Source organism: Denticeps clupeoides, unplaced genomic scaffold (genome assembly GCF_900700375.1).
Source record: "Denticeps clupeoides unplaced genomic scaffold, fDenClu1.1, whole genome shotgun sequence".
Classification (NCBI taxonomy): domain Eukaryota; kingdom Metazoa; phylum Chordata; class Actinopteri; order Clupeiformes; family Denticipitidae; genus Denticeps; species Denticeps clupeoides.
Window position 1 is genome coordinate 27,501 of NW_021629967.1, and position 9,920 is coordinate 37,420.

The following is a 9,920-nucleotide window of genomic DNA, read 5'->3' on the forward strand; positions in this document are numbered from 1 at the left end:
CCCTTTAAGGACTTTTTTTTTTTCAGCGAAAAAATCCTGAAAATAATTAATAAATAGAACCTTACCAACTGTCCCTGACCGGGAATCGAACCCAGGCCGCGGCGGTTAAATGCCGAATCCTAACCACTAGACCACCAGGGACCTTCTGACTTTAACTGATTAAAAAAGATCTGTCACTATTTTAGTTGTTTTGTTGTAAGTGGAATCCTTAAAATTTTTTTCTTACAGACTAAAATAACTTTTTTTATTCTTGTACAGCCAAGTTCTGGTATTCAATTCTTCTTTATGACACACGTTCATATTTATTGTCAGGTTGTGTGGCTGTTTGTTCCTTCGATAGCTCAGCTGGTAGAGCGGAGGACTGTAGTTGTACTGCCTGTAATCCTTAGGTCGCTGGTTCAATTCCGGCTCGAAGGAATTGTTTTTTTATAAAAGTCTGAAAAATATAATTTTTTTAATCCTTCCTTGTCCTGGATGCGAACACGGGCAGTGGGGTGTGAGTTCTAAAAACTATCAACTAGGTCACCCGATACCTTTAATGTATTCTTGATTTAAAAGCATTTTGCTTACTAGAAAAGATTTAGTTGGACAGCCCAGACCTGGCATAATGGCAAGTTTTTACAACCCTTCCTTGACCGGGAAGAGAACCCAGGCAGTTTGGTGAGAGCCCACTAGACCACCACGCACATTTATCAAATTCCTGGTATTAAAGGACTTTTTTTTTAAAGAAAAATGTGACAGAATTAATAAATAAAACCTTACAAAGTTTCCCTGACCGGGAATCGAACCCGGGCCGCGGCGGTGAAAGCGCCGAATCCTAACCACTAGACCACCAGGGAGCCTTGGTTAATTCAAGATTTAAAAGTGTCTTGCTGACTAAAAGACATTTTGTTGTACAGCCAAGGCCTGGCTAAATTGCTAATTTTTTCAACCCTTCCTTGACCATGACGCGAACCCCGGTAGCTGGATGAGAGACCTGAATACTAACCTATAGACAACCAGGCACATTCAACACATTCTTGGTTGAAAAGCTTAGATCGCTAGATCAATTCCGGCTTGAAGAAGGTTTTTTTTTAAGCAAAAATCCTGAAAAGCATAAAGGGAAAATCTTACAAAACTTTCCCTTTAAGGACTTTTTTTTTTCTAGCGAAAAAATCCTGAAAATAATTAATAAATAAAACCTTACCAACTTTCCCTGACCGGGAATCGAACCCGGGCCGCGGCGGTGAGAGCGCCGAATCCTAACCACTAGACCACCAGGGACCTTCTGACTTTGACTGATTAAAAAAGATTCTGTCACTATTTTAGTTGTTTTGTTGTAAGTGGAATCCATTAAATTTTTTTCTTACAGACTAAAGTAACTTTTTTTATTCTTGTACAGCCAAGTTCTGGTATTCAATTCTTCTTTATGACACACGTTCATATTTATTGTCAGGTTGTGTGGTGTTTGTTCCTTCGATAGCTCAGCTGGTAGAGCGGAGGACTGTAGTTGTACTGCCTGTAATCCTTAGGTCGCTGGTTCAATTCCGGCTCGAAGGAATTGTTTTTTTTATAAAAGTCTGAAAAATATAATTTTTTTAATCCTTCTATGTCCTGGATGCGAACACGGGCAGTGGGGTGTGAGTTCTAAAAACTATCAACTAGATCACCCGATACCTTTAATGTATTCTTGATTTAAAAGCATTTTGCTTACTAGAAAAGATTTAGTTGGACAATCCAGACCTGGCATAATGGCAAGTTTTTACAACCCTTCCTTGACCGGGAAGAGAACCCAGGCAGTTTGGTGAGAGCCCACTAGACCACCACGCACATTTATCAAATTCCTGGTATTAAAGGACTTTTTTTTTAAAGAAAAATGTGACAGAATTAATAAATAAAACCTTACAAAGTTTCCCTGACCGGGAATCGAACCCGGGCCGCGGCGGTGAAAGCGCCGAATCCTAACCACTAGACCACCAGGGAGCCTTGGTTAATTCAAGATTTAAAAGTGTCTTGCTGACTAAAAGACATTTTGTTGTACAGCCAAGGCCTGGCTAAATTGCTAATTTTTTCAACCCTTCCTTGACCATGACGCGAACCCCGGTAGCTGGATGAAAGACCTGAATACTAACCTATAGACAACCAGGCACATTCAACACATTCTTGGTTGAAAAGCTTAGATCGCTAGATCAATTCCGGCTTGAAGAAGGTTTTTTTTTAAGCAAAAATCCTGAAAAGCATAAAGGGAAAATCTTACAAAACTTTCCCTTTAAGGACTTTTTTTTTTCTGCGAAAAAATCCTGAAAATAATTAATAAATAAAACCTTACCAACTTTCCCTGACCGGGAATCGAACCCGGGCCGCGGCGGTGAGAGCGCCGAATCCTAACCACTAGACCACCAGGGACCTTCTGACTTTAACTGATTAAAAAAGATCTGTCACTATTTTAGTTGTTTTGTTGTAAGTGGAATCCATTAAATTTTTTTCTTACAGACTAAAATAACTTTTTTTATTCTTGTACAGCCAAGTTCTGGTATTCAATTCTTCTTTATGACACACGTTCATATTTATTGTCAGGTTGTGTGGCGTTTGTTCCTTCGATAGCTCAGCTGGTAGAGCGGAGGACTGTAGTTGTACTGCCTGTAATCCTTAGGTCGCTGGTTCAATTCCGGCTCGAAGGAATTGTTTTTTTTATAAAAGTCTGAAAAATAAAATTTTTTTAATCCTTCCTTGTCCTGGATGCGAACACGGGCAGTGGGGTGTGAGTTCTAAAAACTATCAACTAGGTCACCCGATACCTTTAATGTATTCTTGATTTAAAAGCATTTTGCTTACTAGAAAAGATTTAGTTGGACAGCCCAGACCTGGCATAATGGCAAGTTTTTACAACCCTTCCTTGACCGGGAAGAGAACCCAGGCAGTTTGGTGAGAGCCCACTAGACCACCACGCACATTTATCAAATTCCTGGTATTAAAGGACTTTTTTTTTAAAGAAAAATGTGACAGAATTAATAAATAAAACCTTACAAAGTTTCCCTGACCGGGAATCGAACCCGGGCCGCGGCGGTGAAAGCGCCGAATCCTAACCACTAGACCACCAGGGAGCCTTGGTTAATTCAAGATTTAAAAGTGTCTTGCTGACTAAAAGACATTTTGTTGTACAGCCAAGGCCTGGCTAAATTGCTAATTTTTTCAACCCTTCCTTGACCATGACGCGAACCCCGGTAGCTGGATGAAAGACCTGAATACTAACCTATAGACAACCAGGCACATTCAACACATTCTTGGTTGAAAAGCTTAGATCGCTAGATCAATTCCGGCTTGAAGAAGGTTTTTTTTTAAGCAAAAATCCTGAAAAGCATAAAGGGAAAATCTTACAAAACTTTCCCTTTAAGGACTTTTTTTTTTCTACGAAAAAATCCTGAAAATAATTAATAAATAAAACTTTACCAACTTTCCCTGACCGGGAATCGAACCCGGGCCGCGGCGGTGAGAGCGCCGAATCCTAACCACTAGACCACCAGGGACCTTCTGATTTTGACTGATTAAAAAAGTTCTGTCACTATTTTAGTTGTTTTGTTGTAAGTGGAATCCATAAAATTTTTTTCTTACAGACTAAAATAACTTTTTTTATTCTTGTACAGCCAAGTTCTGGTATTCAGTTCTTCTTTATGACACACGTTCATATTTATTGTCAGGTTGTTTGGTGTTTGTTCCTTCGATAGCTCAGCTGGTAGAGCGGAGGACTGTAGTTGTACTGCCTGTAATCCTTAGGTCGCTGGTTCAATTCCGGCTCGAAGGAATTGTTTTTTTTATAAAAGTCTGAAAAATATAATTTTTTTAATCCTTCCTTGTCCTGGATGCGAACACAGGCAGTGGGGTGTGAGTTCTAAAAACTATCAACTAGATCACCCGATACCTTTAATGTATTCTTGATTTAAAAGCATTTTGCTTACTAGAAAAGATTTAGTTGGACAGCCCAGACCTGGCATAATGGCAAGTTTTTACAACCCTTCCTTGACCGGGAAGAGAACCCAGGCAGTTTGGTGAGAGCCCACTAGACCACCACGCACATTTATCAAATTCCTGGTATTAAAGGACTTTTTTTTTAAAGAAAAATGTGACAGAATTAATAAATAAAACCTTACAAAGTTTCCCTGACCGGGAATCGAACCCGGGCCGCGGCGGTGAAAGCGCCGAATCCTAACCACTAGACCACCAGGGAGCCTTGGTTAATTCAAGATTTAAAAGTGTCTTGCTGACTAAAAGACATTTTGTTGTACAGCCAAGGCCTGGCTAAATTGCTAATTTTTTCAACCCTTCCTTGACCATGACGCGAACCCCGGTAGCTGGATGAAAGACCTGAATACTAACCTATAGACAACCAGGCACATTCAACACATTCTTGGTTGAAAAGCTTAGATCGCTAGATCAATTCCGGCTTGAAGAAGGTTTTTTTTTAAGCAAAAATCCTGAAAAGCATAAAGGGAAAATCTTACAAAACTTTCCCTTTAAGGACTTTTTTTTTCTGCGAAAAAATCCTGAAAATAATTAATAAATAAAACCTTACCAACTTTCCCTGACCGGGAATCGAACCCGGGCCGCGGCGGTGAGAGCGCCGAATCCTAACCACTAGACCACCAGGGACCTTCTGACTTTAACTGATTAAAAAAGATCTGTCACTATTTTAGTTGTTTTGTTGTAAGTGGAATCCATAAATTTTTTTTTTACAGACTAAAATAACTTTTTTTATTCTTGTACAGCCAAGTTCTGGTATTCAATTCTTCTTTATGACACACGTTCATATTTATTGTCAGGTTGTGTGGTGTTTGTTCCTTCGATAGCTCAGCTGGTAGAGCGGAGGACTGTAGTTGTACTGCCTGTAATCCTTAGGTCGCTGGTTCAATTCCGGCTCGAAGGAATTGTTTTTTTTATAAAAGTCTGAAAAATATAATTTTTTTAATCCTTCCTTGTCCTGGATGCGAACACGGGCAGTGGGGTGTGAGTTCTAAAAACTATCAACTAGATCACCCGATACCTTTAATGTATTCTTGATTTAAAAGCATTTTGCTTACTAGAAAAGATTTAGTTGGACAGCCCAGACCTGGCATAATGGCAAGTTTTTACAACCCTTCCTTGACCGGGAAGAGAACCCAGGCAGTTTGGTGAGAGCCCACTAGACCACCACGCACATTTATCAAATTCCTGGTATTAAAGGACTTTTTTTTTAAAGAAAAATGTGACAGAATTAATAAATAAAACCTTACAAAGTTTCCCTGACCGGGAATCGAACCCGGGCCGCGGCGGTGAAAGCGCCAAATCCTAACCACTAGACCACCAGGGAGCCTTGGTTAATTCAAGATTTAAAAGTGTCTTGCTGACTAAAAGACATTTTGTTGTACAGCCAAAGCCTGGCTAAATTGCTCATTTTTTCAACCCTTCCTTGACCATGACGCGAACCCCGGTAGCTGGATGAAAGACCTGAATCCTAACCTATAGACAACCAGGCACATTCAACACATTCTTGGTTGAAAAGCTTAGATCGCTAGATTAATTCCGGCTTGAAGAAGGTTTTTTTTTTTAGCAAAAATCCTGAAAAGCATAAAGGGAAAATCTTACAAAACTTTCCCTTTAAGGACTTTTTTTTTTCAGCGAAAAAATCCTGAAAATAATTAATAAATAGAACCTTACCAACTTTCCCTGACCGGGAATCGAACCCAGGCCGCGGCGGTTAAATGCCGAATCCTAACCACTAGACCACCAGGGACCTTCTGACTTTAACTGATTAAAAAAGATCTGTCACTATTTTAGTTGTTTTGTTGTAAGTGGAATCCATTAAATTTTTTTCTTACAGACTAAAATAACTTTTTTTATTCTTGTACAGCCAAGTTCTGGTATTCAATTCTTCTTTATGACACACGTTCATATTTATTGTCAGGTTGTGTGGCTGTTTGTTCCTTCGATAGCTCAGCTGGTAGAGCGGAGGACTGTAGTTGTACTGCCTGTAATCCTTAGGTCGCTGGTTCAATTCCGGCTCGAAGGAATTGTTTTTTTTATAAAAGTCTGAAAAATATAATTTTTTTAATCCTTCCTTGTCCTGGATGCGAACACAGGCAGTGGGGTGTGAGTTCTAAAAACTATCAACTAGATCACCCGATACCTTTAATGTATTCTTGATTTAAAAGCATTTTGCTTACTAGAAAAGATTTAGTTGGACAGCCCAGACCTGGCATAATGGCAAGTTTTTACAACCCTTCCTTGACCAGGAAGAGAACCCAGGCAGTTTGGTGAGAGCCCACTAGACCACCACGCACATTTATCAAATTCCTGGTATTAAAGGACTTTTTTTTTAAAGAAAAATGTGACAGAATTAATAAATAAAACCTTACAAAGTTTCCCTGACCGGGAATCGAACCCGGGCCGCGGCAATGAAAGTGCCGAATCCTAACCACTAGACCACCAGGGAGCCTTGATTAATTCAAGATTTAAAAGTGTCTTGCTGACTAAAAGACATTTTGTTGTACAGCCAAGGCCTGGCTAAATTGCTAATTTTTTCAACCCTTCCTTGACCATGACGCGAACCCCGGTAGCTGGATGAAAGACCTGAATACTAACCTATAGACAACCAGGCACATTCAACACATTCTTGGTTGAAAAGCTTAGATCGCTAGATCAATTCCGGCTTGAAGAAGGTTTTTTTTTAAGCAAAAATCCTGAAAAGCATAAAGGGAAAATCTTACAAAACTTTCCCTTTAAGGACTTTTTTTTTTCTAGCGAAAAAATCCTGAAAATAATTAATAAATAAACCTTACCAACTTTCCCTGACCGGGAATCGAACCCGGGCCGCGGCGGTGAGAGCGCCGAATCCTAACCACTAGACCACCAGGGACCTTCTGACTTTAACTGATTAAAAAGATCTGTCACTATTTTAGTTGTTTTGTTGTAAGTGGAATCCATAAATTTTTTTTCTTACAGACTAAAATAACTTTTTTTATTCTTGTACAGCCAAGTTCTGGTATTCAATTCTTCTTTATGACACACGTTCATATTTATTGTCAGGTTGTGTGGTGTTTGTTCCTTCGATAGCTCAGCTGGTAGAGCGGAGGACTGTAGTTGTACTGCCTGTAATCCTTAGGTCGCTGGTTCAATTCCGGCTCGAAGGAATTGTTTTTTTTTATAAAAGTCTGAAAAATATAATTTTTTTAATCCTTCCTTGTCCTGGATGCGAACACGGGCAGTGGGGTGTGAGTTCTAAAAACTATCAACTAGATCACCCGATACCTTTAATGTATTCTTGATTTAAAAGCATTTTGCTTACTAGAAAAGATTTAGTTGGACAGCCCAGACCTGGCATAATGGCAAGTTTTTACAACCCTTCCTTGACCGGGAAGAGAACCCAGGCAGTTTGGTGAGAGCCCACTAGACCACCACGCACATTTATCAAATTCCTGGTATTAAAGGACTTTTTTTTTTAAAGAAAAATGTGACAGAATTAATAAATAAAACCTTACAAAGTTTCCCTGACCGGGAATCGAACCCGGGCCGCGGCGGTGAAAGCGCCGAATCCTAACCACTAGACCACCAGGGAGCCTTGGTTAATTCAAGATTTAAAAGTGTCTTGCTGACTAAAAGACATTTTGTTGTACAGCCAAGGCCTGGCTAAATTGCTAATTTTTTCAACCCTTCCTTGACCATGACGCGAACCCCGGTAGCTGGATGAAAGACCTGAATACTAACCTATAGACAACCAGGCACATTCAACACATTCTTGGTTGAAAAGCTTAGATCGCTAGATCAATTCCGGCTTGAAGAAGGTTTTTTTTTTAAGCAAAAATCCTGAAAAGCATAAAGGGAAAATCTTACAAAACTTTCCCTTTAAGGACTTTTTTTTTTCTGCGAAAAAATCCTGAAAATAATTAATAAATAAAACCTTACCAACTTTCCCTGACCGGGAATCGAACCCGGGCCGCGGCGGTGAGAGCGCCGAATCCTAACCACTAGACCACCAGGGACCTTCTGACTTTAACTGATTAAAAAAGATCTGTCACTATTTTAGTTGTTTTGTTGTAAGTGGAATCCATAAATTTTTTTTTTACAGACTAAAATAACTTTTTTTATTCTTGTACAGCCAAGTTCTGGTATTCAATTCTTCTTTATGACACACGTTCATATTTATTGTCAGGTTGTGTGGTGTTTGTTCCTTCGATAGCTCAGCTGGTAGAGCGGAGGACTGTAGTTGTACTGCCTGTAATCCTTAGGTCGCTGGTTCAATTCCGGCTCGAAGGAATTGTTTTTTTTATAAAAGTCTGAAAAATATAATTTTTTTAATCCTTCCTTGTCCTGGATGCGAACAGGGGCAGTGGGGTGTGAGTTCTAAAAACTATCAACTAGATCACCCGATACCTTTAATGTATTCTTGATTTAAAAGCATTTTGCTTACTAGAAAAGATTTAGTTGGACAGCCCAGACCTGGCATAATGGCAAGTTTTTACAACCCTTCCTTGACCGGGAAGAGAACCCAGGCAGTTTGGTGAGAGCCCACTAGACCACCACGCACATTTATCAAATTCCTGGTATTAAAGGACTTTTTTTTTAAAGAAAAATGTGACAGAATTAATAAATAAAACCTTACAAAGTTTCCCTGACCGGGAATCGAACCCGGGCCGCGGCGGTGAAAGCGCCGAATCCTAACCACTAGACCACCAGGGAGCCTTGGTTAATTCAAGATTTAAAAGTGTCTTGCTGACTAAAAGACATTTTGTTGTACAGCCAAGGCCTGGCTAAATTGCTCATTTTTTCAACCCTTCCTTGACCATGACGCGAACCCCGGTAGCTGGATGAAAGACCTGAATACTAACCTATAGACAACCAGGCACATTCAACACATTCTTGGTTGAAAAGCTTAGATCGCTAGATAATTTCCGGCTTGAAGAAGGTTTTTTTTTTAAGCAAAAATCCTGAAAAGCATAAAGGGAAAATCTTACAAAACTTTCCCTTTAAGGACTTTTTTTTTTCTGCGAAAAAATCCTGAAAATAATTAATAAATAAAACCTTACCAACTTTCCCTGACCGGGAATCGAACCCGGGCCGCGGCGGTGAGAGCGCCGAATCCTAACCACTAGACCACCAGGGACCTTCTGACTTTAACTGATTAAAAAAGATCTGTCACTATTTTAGTTGTTTTGTTGTAAGTGGAATCCATTAAATTTTTTTCTTACAGACTAAAAAACTTTTTTTATTCTTGTACAGCCAAGTTCTGGTATTCAATTCTTCTTTATGACACACGTTCATATTTATTGTCAGGTTGTGTGGCTGTTTGTTCCTTCGATAGCTCAGCTGGTAGAGCGGAGGACTGTAGTTGTACTGCCTGTAATCCTTAGGTCGCTGGTTTCAATTCCGGCTCGAAGGAATTGTTTTTTTTATAAAAGTCTGAAAAATATAATTTTTTTAATCCTTCCTTGTCCTGGATGCGAACACGGGCAGTGGGGTGTGAGTTCTAAAAACTATCAACTAGATCACCCGATACCTTTAATGTATTCTTGATTTAAAAGCATTTGCTTACTAGAAAAGATTTAGTTGGACAGCCCAGACCTGGCATAATGGCAAGTTTTTACAACCCTTCCTTGGACCGGGAAAAGAACCAGGCAGTTTGGTGAGAGCCCACTAGGACCACCACCGTAACATTTATCAAATTCCTGGTATTAAGGACTTTTTTTTTTAAAGAAAAATGTGACAGAATAATAAATAAAACCTTACCAAGTTTCCCTGACCGGGAATCGAACCCGGGCCGCGGCGGTGGAAAGCGCCGAATCCTAACCACTAGACCCACACACGGGGAGTCCTTGGTTAATTCAAGATTTAACAGTGTCTATGCTGACTAAAGACATTTTGTTGTACAGCCAAAGCCGGGCTAAATTGCTAATTTTTTTCAACCCTTCCTT

General features: G+C 39.7%; 24 non-coding genes across 24 annotated transcripts; 9 read left to right on the top strand and 15 right to left on the bottom strand.

The window, feature by feature from the left end:
• The first annotated feature begins 330 nt into the window (after nt 1-330).
• trnay-gua (transfer RNA tyrosine (anticodon GUA)) lies at nt 331-417 on the top strand. The gene is given in 2 exon segments: nt 331-367; nt 382-417. It is a non-coding gene; the product is annotated as a tRNA-Tyr (tRNA).
• Nucleotides 418-767: 350 nt separating this feature from the next.
• Nucleotides 768-839, bottom strand: trnae-uuc (transfer RNA glutamic acid (anticodon UUC)). Its single transcript has one exon. It is a non-coding gene; the product is annotated as a tRNA-Glu (tRNA).
• A 352-nt stretch (nt 840-1,191) lies between these two features.
• On the bottom strand, nt 1,192-1,263 carry trnae-cuc (transfer RNA glutamic acid (anticodon CUC)). The gene has a single exon. It is a non-coding gene; the product is annotated as a tRNA-Glu (tRNA).
• Nucleotides 1,264-1,452: 189 nt separating this feature from the next.
• On the top strand, nt 1,453-1,539 carry trnay-gua (transfer RNA tyrosine (anticodon GUA)). The gene is given in 2 exon segments: nt 1,453-1,489; nt 1,504-1,539. It is a non-coding gene; the product is annotated as a tRNA-Tyr (tRNA).
• A 351-nt stretch (nt 1,540-1,890) lies between these two features.
• Nucleotides 1,891-1,962, bottom strand: trnae-uuc (transfer RNA glutamic acid (anticodon UUC)). Its single transcript has one exon. It is a non-coding gene; the product is annotated as a tRNA-Glu (tRNA).
• Nucleotides 1,963-2,313: 351 nt separating this feature from the next.
• trnae-cuc (transfer RNA glutamic acid (anticodon CUC)) lies at nt 2,314-2,385 on the bottom strand. Its single transcript has one exon. It is a non-coding gene; the product is annotated as a tRNA-Glu (tRNA).
• A 188-nt stretch (nt 2,386-2,573) lies between these two features.
• On the top strand, nt 2,574-2,660 carry trnay-gua (transfer RNA tyrosine (anticodon GUA)). Its single transcript is given in 2 exon segments — nt 2,574-2,610; nt 2,625-2,660. It is a non-coding gene; the product is annotated as a tRNA-Tyr (tRNA).
• Nucleotides 2,661-3,011: 351 nt separating this feature from the next.
• Nucleotides 3,012-3,083, bottom strand: trnae-uuc (transfer RNA glutamic acid (anticodon UUC)). The gene has a single exon. It is a non-coding gene; the product is annotated as a tRNA-Glu (tRNA).
• Nucleotides 3,084-3,434: 351 nt separating this feature from the next.
• Nucleotides 3,435-3,506, bottom strand: trnae-cuc (transfer RNA glutamic acid (anticodon CUC)). The gene has a single exon. It is a non-coding gene; the product is annotated as a tRNA-Glu (tRNA).
• A 188-nt stretch (nt 3,507-3,694) lies between these two features.
• On the top strand, nt 3,695-3,781 carry trnay-gua (transfer RNA tyrosine (anticodon GUA)). Its single transcript is given in 2 exon segments — nt 3,695-3,731; nt 3,746-3,781. It is a non-coding gene; the product is annotated as a tRNA-Tyr (tRNA).
• Nucleotides 3,782-4,132: 351 nt separating this feature from the next.
• On the bottom strand, nt 4,133-4,204 carry trnae-uuc (transfer RNA glutamic acid (anticodon UUC)). The gene has a single exon. It is a non-coding gene; the product is annotated as a tRNA-Glu (tRNA).
• A 350-nt stretch (nt 4,205-4,554) lies between these two features.
• On the bottom strand, nt 4,555-4,626 carry trnae-cuc (transfer RNA glutamic acid (anticodon CUC)). Its single transcript has one exon. It is a non-coding gene; the product is annotated as a tRNA-Glu (tRNA).
• A 187-nt stretch (nt 4,627-4,813) lies between these two features.
• trnay-gua (transfer RNA tyrosine (anticodon GUA)) lies at nt 4,814-4,900 on the top strand. The gene is given in 2 exon segments: nt 4,814-4,850; nt 4,865-4,900. It is a non-coding gene; the product is annotated as a tRNA-Tyr (tRNA).
• A 351-nt stretch (nt 4,901-5,251) lies between these two features.
• Nucleotides 5,252-5,323, bottom strand: trnae-uuc (transfer RNA glutamic acid (anticodon UUC)). The gene has a single exon. It is a non-coding gene; the product is annotated as a tRNA-Glu (tRNA).
• A 612-nt stretch (nt 5,324-5,935) lies between these two features.
• trnay-gua (transfer RNA tyrosine (anticodon GUA)) lies at nt 5,936-6,022 on the top strand. Its single transcript is given in 2 exon segments — nt 5,936-5,972; nt 5,987-6,022. It is a non-coding gene; the product is annotated as a tRNA-Tyr (tRNA).
• Nucleotides 6,023-6,373: 351 nt separating this feature from the next.
• Nucleotides 6,374-6,445, bottom strand: trnae-uuc (transfer RNA glutamic acid (anticodon UUC)). Its single transcript has one exon. It is a non-coding gene; the product is annotated as a tRNA-Glu (tRNA).
• Nucleotides 6,446-6,796: 351 nt separating this feature from the next.
• trnae-cuc (transfer RNA glutamic acid (anticodon CUC)) lies at nt 6,797-6,868 on the bottom strand. Its single transcript has one exon. It is a non-coding gene; the product is annotated as a tRNA-Glu (tRNA).
• A 187-nt stretch (nt 6,869-7,055) lies between these two features.
• trnay-gua (transfer RNA tyrosine (anticodon GUA)) lies at nt 7,056-7,142 on the top strand. Its single transcript is given in 2 exon segments — nt 7,056-7,092; nt 7,107-7,142. It is a non-coding gene; the product is annotated as a tRNA-Tyr (tRNA).
• Nucleotides 7,143-7,495: 353 nt separating this feature from the next.
• trnae-uuc (transfer RNA glutamic acid (anticodon UUC)) lies at nt 7,496-7,567 on the bottom strand. The gene has a single exon. It is a non-coding gene; the product is annotated as a tRNA-Glu (tRNA).
• Nucleotides 7,568-7,919: 352 nt separating this feature from the next.
• trnae-cuc (transfer RNA glutamic acid (anticodon CUC)) lies at nt 7,920-7,991 on the bottom strand. Its single transcript has one exon. It is a non-coding gene; the product is annotated as a tRNA-Glu (tRNA).
• A 187-nt stretch (nt 7,992-8,178) lies between these two features.
• On the top strand, nt 8,179-8,265 carry trnay-gua (transfer RNA tyrosine (anticodon GUA)). The gene is given in 2 exon segments: nt 8,179-8,215; nt 8,230-8,265. It is a non-coding gene; the product is annotated as a tRNA-Tyr (tRNA).
• Nucleotides 8,266-8,616: 351 nt separating this feature from the next.
• Nucleotides 8,617-8,688, bottom strand: trnae-uuc (transfer RNA glutamic acid (anticodon UUC)). Its single transcript has one exon. It is a non-coding gene; the product is annotated as a tRNA-Glu (tRNA).
• Nucleotides 8,689-9,040: 352 nt separating this feature from the next.
• trnae-cuc (transfer RNA glutamic acid (anticodon CUC)) lies at nt 9,041-9,112 on the bottom strand. Its single transcript has one exon. It is a non-coding gene; the product is annotated as a tRNA-Glu (tRNA).
• Nucleotides 9,113-9,300: 188 nt separating this feature from the next.
• On the top strand, nt 9,301-9,388 carry trnay-gua (transfer RNA tyrosine (anticodon GUA)). Its single transcript is given in 2 exon segments — nt 9,301-9,337; nt 9,352-9,388. It is a non-coding gene; the product is annotated as a tRNA-Tyr (tRNA).
• Nucleotides 9,389-9,920: the final 532 nt, after the last annotated feature.